Here is a 12,695-nt window from a genome sequence, read left to right as displayed (position 1 = left end):
GGAAGTTTTCAAGGATCAAGAGAGGGAGATGATACAATATGATCAAGGGGAGTGAAAGCTCTAAGCTTGGGGATGCCCCGGTGGTTCACCCCTGCATATTTCAAGAAGACTCAAGCGTCTAAGCTTGGGGATGCCCAAGGCATCCCCTTCTTCATCGACAACATTATCAGGTTCCTCTAGCGAAACTATATTTTTATTCCATCACATCTTATGTACTTTGCTTGGAGCGTCTGTTTGTTTTTGTTTTTGTTTTGTTTGAATAAAATGGATCCTAGCATTCATTGTGTGGAAGAGAGACACGCTCCGCTATTGCATATGGACAAATATGTCCTTAGGCTTTACTCATAATGTTCATGGCGAAGGTTGAATCTTCTTCGTTAAATTGTTATATGGTTGGAAACGGGAAATGCTATATGTAGTAATTGGTAGAATGTCTTGAATAATTTGATACTTGGCAATTGTTGTGCTCATGTTTAAGCTCTTGCATCATATACTTTGCACCTATTAATGAAGAAATACATAGAGCTTGCTAAAATTTGGTTTGCATAATTGGTCTCTCTAAGGTCTAGATAATTTCTAGTATGGGTCGAACAACAAGGAAGACGGTATAGAGTCTTATAATGCTTACAATATGTCTTTTATGTGAGTTTTGCTGTACCGCTTCATACTTGTTTTTGTTTCAAATAGCCTTGCTAGCCTAAGCCTTGTATCGAGAGGGAATACTTCTCATGCATCCAAAATCCTTGTGCCAACCACTATGCCATTTGTGTTCACCATACCTACCTACTACATGGTATTTCTCCGCCATTCCAAAGTAAATTGCTTGAGTGCTACCTTTAAACAATTCAAAATTTATTACCTCTGATTTGTGTCAATGTTTTATAGCTCATGAGGAAGTATGTGGTGTTTATCTTTCAATCTTGTTGGGCAACTTTCACCAATGGACTAGTGGCTTCATCCGCTTATCCAATAATTTTGCAAAAAGAGCTGGCAATGGGATTCCCAGTCCCAAGCTAATTAACCATCATAATGTTACAAAAATAGACACTCCTCCATGGTATGTGACTGTTGGACGGCACCCGAAGGATTCGGTTAGCCATGGCTTGAGAAAGCAAAGGTGGGGGGAGTGTCATCATAATAAAACTAAAATAAAAAGGCACTCCTTCATGGTATGAGATTGTTGGCAGGCACCCGAGGATTCGGTTAGCCATGGTTTGTGAAAGCAAGGTTGGAAGGAGTGCCACCCAAAAAAAATGGGAACCGCTCTTTGAAGGTTTGTCTGACAAGGGGGTTAGAGTGCCCACTACCATTCGTTGACAACAACAAACACCTCTAAAAATTTTACTTTTATGCTCTCTATATGTTTTCAAAATCAAAGCTCTAGCACAAATATAGCAATCGATGCTTCCCTCTGAGAAGGGCCTTTCTTCTACTTTTATGTTGAGTCAGTTCACCTATTTCTCTCCATCTCAAGAAGCAAACACTTGTGTGAACTGTGCATTGATTCCTACATACTTGCATATTGCACTTATTATATTACTTTATGTTGACAATATCCATGAGATATACATGTTACAAGTTGAAAGCAACCGCTGAAACTTAATCTTCCTTTGTGTTGCTTCAATGCCTTTACTTTGAAATTATTGCTTTGTGAGTTAACTCTTATGCAAGACTTATTGATGCTTGTCTTGAAAGTACTATTCATGAAAAGTCTTTGCTATATGATTCATGTGTTTACTCATGTCATTTACATTGCTTGGATCACTGCATTCATTACATGTGCTTACAATAGTATGATGATGGCATGTCACTCCAGAAATTATCTTTGTTATCGTTTACCTACTCGGGACGAGCAGGAACTAAGCTTGGGGATGCTGATACGTCTCCAACGTATCGATAATTTCTTATGTTCCATGCCACTTTATTGATGATACCTACATGTTTTATGCATACTTTATGTCGTATTTATGCATTTTCCGGCACTAACCTATTAACAAGATGCCGAAGAGCCAGTTGTTGTTTTCTGCTGTTTTTGGTTTCAGAAATCCTAGTAAGGAAATATTCTCGGAATTGGACGAAATCAACGCCCAGGGGCCTATTTTCACACGAAGCTTCCAGAAGACCGAAGGAGTCACGAAGTGGGGCCACGGGGCGCCGCCACAGTAGGGCGGCGCGGCCTACAGGGGGCCCGCGCGGCCCTGCTGTGTGGGGCCCCTGTGACGCCTCTTGACCTGCCCTTCCGCCTACTTAAATCTTTTGTCGCGAAACCCCCAGTACCGAGAGCCACGATACGGAAAACCTTCCAGAGACGCCGCCGCCAATCCCATCTCGGGGGATTCAGGAGATCGCCTCCGGCACCCTGCCGGAGAGGGGAATTATCTCCCGGAGGACTCTTCACCGCTATGGTCGCCTCCGTAGTGATGTGTGAGTAGTTCACCCCTGGACTATGGGTCCATAGCAGTAGCTAGATGGTCGTCTTCTCCTAATTGTGCTATCATTGTTGGATCTTGTGAGCTGCCTAACATGATCAAGATCATCTATCTGTAATGCTACATGTTGTGTTTGTTGGGATCCGATGAATAGAGAATACTATGCTATGTTGATTATCAATCTATTACCTATGTGTTGTTTATGATCTTGCATTCTCTCCGTTACTAGTAGAGGCTCTGGCCAAGTTGATACTTGTAACTCCAAGAGGGAGTATTTATGCTCGATAGTGGGTTCATGTCTCCATTAAATCTGGGGGAGTGACAGAAACCTCTAAGGTTGTGGATGTGCTGTTGCCACTAGGGATAAAACATCAATGCTATGTCTAAGGATATATTCGTTGATTACATTACGCACCATACTTAATGCAATTGTCTGTTGTTTGCAACTTAATACTGGAAGGGGTTCGGATGATAACCTGAAGGTGGACTTTTTAGGCATAGATGCATGCTGGATAGCGGTCTATGTACTTTGTCGTAATGCCCAATTAAATCTCACAATATTCATCATAACATGTATGTGCATGGTCATGCCCTCTTTATTTGTCAATTGCCCAAATGTAATTTGTTCACCCAACATGCTTATTCTTATGGGAGAGACACCACTAGTGAACTGTGGACCCCGGTCCATTCTTTTAATCGAATACAATCAACTGCAATACTTGTTCTACTGTTTTCTGCAAACAATCATCATCCACACTATACATCTAATCCTTTGTTACAGCAAGCCGGTGAGATTGACAACCTCACTGTTACGTTGGGGCAAAGTATCTTGGTTGTGTTGTGCAGGTTCCACGTTGGCGCCGGAATCCCTGGTGTTGCGCCGCACTACACTCCGCCGCCATCAACCTTCAACGTGCTTCTTGGCTCCTACTGGTTCGATAAACCTTAGTTTCTTACTGAGGGAAAACTTACCGCTGTATGCATCACACCTTCCTCTTGGGGTTCCCAACGGACGCGTGCTGTACGTGTATCAGGGCGCAGCCCAAGATCATGCTTTTGATGAACTGAAACGATTGTTAACTTCTGCACCGTTGCACTTCCTGATTTCAATAAGCAATTTGAGATTGAATGTGATGCTAGTGGTATTGGAATTGGTGGTGTGTTGATGCAAGAGGGTCGCCCAATTGCATATTTTTCTGAGAAACTTTCTGGTGCTAAGTTAAACTATCCTATATATGATAAAGAATTGTATGCTTTAATTAGAGTTCTTGAGGTTTGGCAATATTACTTGTGGCCAAAAGAATTTATCATACATTCTGATCATGAAGCTTGAAAATATCTGAAAGCTCAGTCTACTTTGCATAAGCGTTTTGCTAAGTGGGTTGAGTTCATTGAGTCTTTTTCATACATTATTAAGCATAAGAAGGGAAAAGATAATATTGTTGCTGATGCTCTATCTAGGAAGAATATGCTATTAACTCAACTTGATGTTAAAATTCCTGGATTAGAAATACTATGTGATTTGTATGCTACTGATCATGATTTTGCTGAACCATATCGCTTGTGCGCTATTGGTAAAGCATGGGAAAAATATCACATACATGATGGGTTCTTGTTTAGAGCTAACAAACTATGTGTTCCAGAATCGTCTGTGCGTTTGCTCTTAATGCAGGAATCTCATGCTGGAGGTTTGATGGGTCACTTTGGGCGTGAGAAGACGCTACTCACGCTAGCTGACCACTTTTATTGGTCAAAAATGAGGTGGGATGTGGACAAATATGTGAAGAGGTGCATTACTTGCAACAAGTCCAACTCCAAGCTGAAGCCTCGCGGTTTGTATTCTCCTTTACCGGCACCTACTACACCTTGGGAAGACATTAGTATGGATTTTGTGTTGGGTTTGCTGCATACTAAGAGAGGCCATGATTCTATATTTGTGGTAGTGGATAGATTTTCTAAGATGTCACACTTTATTGCCTGCCACAAGAGCGACGATGCGTCGCATATTGCTAATCTGTTTTTCAGGGAGATTGTACGTCTACATGGAGTCCCGAAGACTATTGTTTCTGATCGTGACGTGAAGTTTATGAGCTAATTCTGGAAGACGCTTGAGAGAAAGATGGGGACGAAGCTACTGTTGAGTACTACTTGTCATCCCCAAACTGATGGTCAAACTGAAGTGGTGAATAGAACATTTGTCACAACTGTTGAGATCCATGATCAAGAAGAACCTGAAGGAGTGGGAAGATTGTTTGCCGCATATGGAGTTTGCTTATAACAGGGCGGTACATTCTACCATAGAGATGTGTCCCTTTGAGGTGGTGTATGGTTTCAAACCCATTACTCCGCTGGATTTGTTGCCTCTACCCATACATGAGAGAGTCAATATGGAGGCATCAAAGCGGGCAGATTTTGTACGGAAGATACATGTGAAGACTAAAGAGTTGATAGAAAAGAAAGGCAAGAGCAATGCTGCAAGGATGAACAAGAAGCGCAAGGAGATATTGTTCAAGCCTGGTGATATGGTCTGGGTACATTTTCGCGAGGATAGGTTCCCGAAGCTGCGGAAGTCCAAGTTGCTTCCTCGTGGTGCTGGTCCTTACAAAGTGCTTACCAAGATCAATGATAATACATACTCGATAGATCTTCCACTTGATGAGTTTGGTGTCAGTAATTCTTTCAATGTTGCTGATTTGACACCATATGACAGAGAAGACCTTGGAGCGTCGAGGTCGACGCCTTTTGAAGGCGGGAGATGATGAGGACATCCCTACCACACAACTACCTCCGTCATTACAAGATGAAGATGTTCCTGCTGTGAAGCTCAAGTCCAATGAAGTTAGGATTGGACCTATGACAAGGGCTCGTGCAAAGCTACGTAAACAACATGTGAACTTGTTCCTAAACGATACTTTGATTGATGAGAACTTTATACTGCCTAAGTCATGTTATTTATGTATGATCAGGTATGAAGAGGGAGCAAACATTGCACGAGGAGAAGAGGAGCAGCTGGACATGAAGATGGACGTGAAGCTGGACATGAAGCTGGACATGAAGATATTCCATGGACGCGCGAGGGAGGAGTGGGAGGCATGCGCTAGAGGAGAAGCTAAAGTCCATGCCGGCCCAGCATCCGGTCAGAGCGGCCGGCGCGCCCGGTCCGTGGCCCGGTCCGACTGGGCGGCCCGCCGGATCCGACCCGGCACCAACCAGGCGGTACGCTAATGCCATCCGGGAGGGTTACTGCAGAGCACTTCCAGCCTCCGGTCGGCACCCGGTCCCTGGCCCGGTTTGAACCGGACCGTCCGGTCCCAGACCGGGTTGACCGGCCCCCAGACCGGGCGAGTCCGAGTCTGTCTCGACCAGATCTATTCTTGGTCAGTTATTTTCGTACTTTTTCGACCTGAGGTCGTCTCGGGCGCCTATATAAGTGCCCAGGATGCCCCCAAAGTTGCTTTAGACCACGTTTAAGATAAACCCTAGTTCATAGTTGATTGCTTTGCAACTCTATTGAATCCCTACACCATATTGCATTGATTTGGTGTAATCTCTAAAAGTCTTGTGTGATCTGCTGTTCCATTGGGAATTAGAAGGTTGCAACTTACCGCTTCATGGTCGGCGACTACGTGCGCAAGTGTGTGGAGTTGCGAATATCTTGAAGGGTTGAGAGCTGTTGCATTGGCGACAGAGACCAATCGAGAGATCTCGTTGCATCATACAAGTTATTATCCACTTCATCAAGTTATCTCCGCTGTGTTCGCCCCGTGATCATCATCACCACCATTGCTTACTGAGAGATCGGGCCACCCCTTATGAACTTCTCTTGGTGGTGCAAATTACATGCTTACTATCATAGACGATTACTCCAAAAAAGTGTGGTCTTTCTTTCTGAAACATAAATCAGATGTGTTTGATGCTTTTAGAAAGTGGAAAGTTATGGCAGAGAAGCAAACATAAAATAAAGTTTGTGGAGTTTTGTTCTACTGTTTTCCATGATTATTACATCGACGAAGGCATTGTCAGGCACCACACCATCCCATATATTTCTCAGTAGAATGGTGTGGCGGAGAGGATGAACAGAACCATCATCTCCAAGGCTCGCTGCATGTTGTCCAATGATGGTATGCATAGACGTTTTTGGCCTGAAGCAGCCTCCACCGCTTGTTACTTGATAAATAGTTCATCTTGCATTCTACTTGATAAGAAAACTCCTAGTCTGGTTCACCTGCTGATTATTCACAGTTGAGAGTTTTCGTTTGCACTACTTATGCTCATGTTGATAATGGAAAGCTAGAGCCTACGGCTATTAAGTGTGTGTTTCTTTGTTATGATTTAGGAGTTAAGGCATATAAGTTATGGAATCCTGAAACTAAGAAAGTTTTGCATAACAAGAATGTTATCTTTAATGAGGTTGTCATGTTTTATAAGAGTTTATCTACAGATTTTTCTGATGCTATTGATTTTTCTGATGTTTCTGATGATGAGCAACAAAGGATTAGCGTGCAGGTGGAGCGCGTGGAGGAGAAAGAAATTGATGTTGCTGAGAATAAGAACACTATTGTTCAGCGCTCACCACCTATTTTGCTGCAAACAAATAGTTCCATTGAGGCGTAACAAAGGTCCACGTCATTGTTTAATTGAAGAGTGTAATCTTGTACATTATGCTTTGAGTTGTGCTGAACAGGTGGAGCATGATACTGAATCTGCTACATATGTTGAGGCTGTTGCATCCGTTGACCGCGAGAAGTGGATTTTTGCTATGCAAGAGGAGATGCAATCGCTTGACAAGAATGACACATGGGATGTTGTGCGCTTGCCCAAACAAAAGAAGGTTGTCCGTTGTAAGTGGATATTTAAAAGAAATGAAGGTTAGTCTCCTAATAAGCCTCTGAGATTTAAGGCAAGGTTAGTAGCAAAAGGTTTCAGCCAAATTCCATGTATTGATTATAATGATGTATTCTCTCCGGTTGTGAAGCATAGTTCCATTCGTGCATTCTTTGGTATTATGGTTATGCATGATCTTGAGCTTGAACAGCTAGATGTAAAGATTGTTTTTTTGCATGGTGAGCTTGAGGAGGAGATATACATGGACCAACATGAAGGTTTTGTTGTGCCTGGTAAGGAGTATCTTGTTTGCAAGTTGAAGAGGTCCCTGCATGGTTTGAAACAATCTCCAAGACAGTGGTATAAAAGATTTGATTTATTTATGCTTGCACATGAGTTTAAGATATCTCAGTATGATAGTTGTCTTTATATCAAGTTTGTTAATGGATCACCAATATACTTTTTGTTATATGTTGATGATATTTTGATTGCTACCAAGAGCAAGAAAGAGATCACTAGTTTAAAGTCACAATTAAGTAGTGAGTTTGAGATGAAGGATCTTGGTGCTGCTAAGAAAATACTAGGTATGGAAATTACAAGAGACAAAAAATCTAGTGAGTTATTTCTTAGTCAGCAAAATTACATTCAGAAAGTTCTTCATCGTTTTAATATGCATGATGCAAAGTATGTTAGTACACCTATTGCTCCTCACTTTAAAATGTCAGCATTGCAATGTCCTCGTACTGATGGATATATTGAGTACATGTCACAAGTTCCATATTCTAGTGCTCTTCGTTCCTTGATGTATGCCATGGTCTGTTCTCGCCCTGATTAGTCATATGCTATGAGTTTGGTCAGTCGATACATGGATAATCTTGGTAATAAACATTGGAAAGTTGTTCAGTGGAGTTTCAGGTACCTTCGTGGCACATCCAAAGCTTGCTTGAAGTTTGGCAAGACCGGTGAGGGACTCGCAGGCTATGTGGATTCAGATTTTGTTGCCGATTTTGATAAGAGAAGATCCCTCACGGGTTTTGTGGTCACTGTTGGTGGATATGCTGTGAGTTAGAAGACAACGTTACAACCTGTTGTTGCCCAATCTACGAGCAAAACAGAATATATGGCAATTGCTGAAGCATGCAAAGAGTCTATTTGGTTGAAAGGTTTGTATGCTGAGTTTTGTGGAGATGATTCTTGCATTAACTTGTTTTGTGACAGTCAAAGTGCAATATATCTTGCCAAAAATCAAATGTTCCATGAGAGGACAAAGCACATTGATGTCAAGTACCATTATGTTCGCGACATTGTTGCACAAGGTAAACTGAAGGTATGCAAGTTACGTACTCATGATAATCCTGCTGATATGATGACAGAGCCAATTACTGTTTCCAAGTTTGAGTTTTGCTCGAGCTTAGTTGGTATAACTGTTTATCCCAAGTGGTTGTTGGCGCCAACAAGTGTTTTTCTTTGTTGTTCAGGAGATTGTTGAAGTTCATGCTACATGATCGAATTTGTCTCAAGGTGGAGTTTGTTATATATGTGATCCAAATTCATATACTAAAGGGATGCTAACTTCTGATGAGATTATAAGATAACCCACGGCATTTGTAAACACTCCCCGATATAGTGAAGTATTTGCTGGCTGGCGTCCGTGGTTTTTTTTTTCCTTCTGTGCTGGAAGGGGTTTTCCACGTTAAATCTTGTATCTCCGCTGCGTTTTCCTTTATCGTTCTTTGTTATTTGCTTATCGCATTTATAACACGACGCAAACGGACCGAGCTATTCTTGGTGATCCACTCTACGTTTTCGCTTCTACGCGCCCTAATCACCGCGGCGCCATCAATGGCCCGATTTGGCTGCAGCGGTACGGGCACGCGCTTGGAGACCAACGCCGTCATTGAAGGCAGTCACGCGCCCATCATTTTTAAGGGCATCGTCATCTGCTTTCCATCAACCACAACACGCCCCCGCCATTTCCATTTCTTCTTCTCAAAAAACAGGCAACACCACTTCGCGAGGATCATGGGCAAGGGGTGGACAATCAGGAAGTCCAAGCGCGACCACGAGGCAGGATCGTCGGCAGCAAAGCCGAAGAAAAAGCCAAGCAACCGTGACTATTGATGTGACATGGGCGCACTACCGCAACCAGATGCCTTGAGCGTCGGGGTGGAATAACGTCCACGTCCCTCGCGGCTGGCTGGCTGATCAACCATCAGAGGGTGCCCCTGCCACTGGTGCCATGGAATGGCCGTGAGCGGCGCCATGAGATCGCCCGCCGGCGGTCCCTATTGCCTCCGCACCTCATCGCAGACCCATCATACAACGTCAACTCGTTGATGTCGGACACTTTTGGCCACCTCAAGTGGGATCCACGCCGCCTATCAGGGTTTCTCGGCGACGGCCAGTTCGACTACGATGCACAGCCGGCGTCAGAAGTGAATGTGGTGGTGGTGGAGGAGGAAGAGCACGGTGGCGACCAAATACCGGGATAGGATGAACGGGACGAGACCGACGACTTCATCGGCTACTAGCTACATTGCCTACTTCGTGAAGGAGGCCAAAAAAGAAGGCACGGTGGACCAGCTTCGTGTCATGCTGGAAGGCGTGGGAGGTGAGGAGGCAATGCGACTCGCCATGAAAGCCTCGCATGAGCAACCGCCTCCACCATAAGCGCCCCCTCGTTATGCCGCGATGCTCATTCTTGAAGGTCACTGGCGGTCCCTCCTCCTCCGCTGCCAGCACCCAACTGGCCTTGGGTGATTACAGAGTTTGTGGGCCTCACTCAAGACGATAAGAGACAAGCAGTAGAGTAGGCATGGGTCTGCGTCTGTTATTTCAAATTTGTATGTATGTAAATTATATGTTTCCTATCAATGAGATTTTTCGAAAAGGGAAAAATGGCTCAGACCGCTGGGCAGTTCCCGACCCAAATAGATAAGAGATGTGGCGCCGGCCGATTTTGCATCCGTAGCTCAACGCAAACAAGCTAAAAGATGCCCTAAAACCTCCTCCTCCTCATCACCATCATCAGCGCCACAACCGCATCGCACGAGCCGTCTCTGAATCCCACGGGGTGCCGCAAACTATCATGCTTTGTTTAACCTCTCTGGCGGCCTTTGCTGCTCCGCCATCATCGTGCGTGTGGAGCGTAGCGTGTGGCTGCCCCATGCACACACTCATACGCCCCGGTGCCCCGCGCACTGGCTCCAGCCACACGCCGAGGGGCCAAGACCAGTGCAACTTGCGCGAGCAGCAGGGCCCCCGGGAGCACACGCAAGATTCATGCAAATCCAACGCAGCAGCAGGGCCGCCAAAGTGAAAGTGGGCGCCCCGCGTGCCTGCCTCATGCCCCCTAGTGCGCTCTCGCTTTCTCACCAAGCTTTGCTAGTACAGTATTTTGTTTAATTCTGGTCTCTTCTCGCCCTGAATTCTTCAAGTCCCAGCGAAGTGGCCGCCGTATGGAAAACGGTGAGCACAGCCGCTATGCTCGTGCAACTTCTGTTAGTGCGAGGTGAAAGTGGCGGCACTGCGAGTGAGATCCCTTTGGTCCACCATTGGCCGTGGCGAGGAGATTGACAGCATGGACGCCGTAGCGCTTTCGCCTTTGCGCAAAATATTCAGATTCTGCAAATGGGCGATATAATTGAGGAGGGTTTTAGAGGCGGAGCGGGGAGATTCCAGATTCCTGTTTTAGCCTTTGCCGCCCAGGACCAGAGGACGTGCGTGTCGCGATACCGCCGAAACCTATCATAGTCAGGGGGAAAGTGAAAGCTCTTGGTGTTTAATAAAGCACCCCATGCCCAACAAAAATGTGTTAGTAGTGAGCAATGCTGTTATGCCAGCTAAGAAGAAGAAGTCTCCATTGCTTCCTCTGGTTTTCTCCGGATGCTTTACTTTCCTGGTCGCTTTAACCTAAGCATGCTTGCAAAAGATATCATGAGAATATATTTTACATGACGAACATAGCTACCTATTTTCTATCGACCAATCAAAAGAATCTACCAGTAACCAAAGCTAGAGATAACAGTATTGTTAGTTCTATCTTTTTTCATGAATTGAAAAATGGTCGATGTGCCTGTACTCCGATTCTCAAACACGGGACTTACATCATCTTCATAGGATACAGCAAAGCTCTGAACTTCCGCCGTAACTTCACCTGCATGCCTCCGGTAGTTGATGCCCACATATGGCTAAATGTTGCGTACTCCACATCGACTAACTACTGATACAGTAAAGTAGCAGAATCATTGAACCAGGCAGGCAGATCGACGGTACCCGGTGCCTGCCAAGAAGCCTACAGGATGTTCACGGAAAGGTCGACCATGAACACTGTTAGTTTGTTAGAACTCACAACAGACAGAGGTTAGAAAAACGGAAATGCTGCTTAAGAACAGGACGTACCAGTACGTATTACCACCCATGTCATTGTCGATATCACATTATTATGCTACTCAATTATCGCGGTTCCTGAACATGTTCTGTTCACCCACGATGCAAAATCTGTAGTAGCCATTCAGCATCTGGATGTACCGACGCAACTGATGCAACTGGTCGGAGCCATGTGACAGATAAAGATGCCAGAGAAATCGTCATGTCCAAAGAGGTAGTCGGCAATTTTCAGAGCCCAGATGTCGAGTTACCAGTGTGCCGCTACGGACGTAATATGCTCCAAACCACGGGCACTCACTTTCACCGCTTGGCGTGATTCAGATACTGCTGCTTGCCTGTGTGATCAACGCCAGTCAGGTATTATACCTATCCAAGTGCAGAGTTTGGCTACTTTGGATATGTTGGCTCCAAATATACCGTGCCTGTAAATATGAAATCAAAAATAATGGTCAGACACTGGTAAAGGGTTCGTCTACTATCATCTTGCACCAGTTGAAACTCAAGTTATGCATACTAAATATATGCATGATAAAAGACTGAAGATGGACTGGTGAAGGTTCATGTCTTAGGTCACAAGCAAAAAAAAAGTAAGGGGATAAGGTATACTGTGCGTGGCAGTAGGAGCGGTAATTTTTTTTGGTCGAGAGCATGCAAATTGCGTGCCATATTTTTATAGAAGGAGAGCAACAAGTTACAAGATTTGGGGCCGAAACTGATTGCTAACAATCAGTTCAGCACAAAACCCACTCCACACCTAAACCCAGGCCTACTCTCGCACTGGGTTGCCACTCCCTCCATCTCTTGCACTTTTCCCCAGTTGAACTCGTCATGAACTCTGTCTACCAGCGGTAGGAGCAGTAATCTAAATACTAACATAAGCTATTGGCAGAGACTACAATTCTCAAACATTGTCATGGAATGATTTGTTTTCCTTCTTGGCAAATTTTGCAGAAAGTAGATTAGTTTACATCCAAAGCTTATATTTTCTGCTACCCTTAAATTATCATTTAATATATACACTGAAACGATTGATTTTCCAATTTCACCACAGAA

This window comes from Lolium perenne, chromosome 3 (genome assembly GCF_019359855.2).
Source record: "Lolium perenne isolate Kyuss_39 chromosome 3, Kyuss_2.0, whole genome shotgun sequence".
NCBI classification, from domain to species: domain Eukaryota; kingdom Viridiplantae; phylum Streptophyta; class Magnoliopsida; order Poales; family Poaceae; genus Lolium; species Lolium perenne.
Note: the sequence above shows the minus strand (reverse complement) of the source record.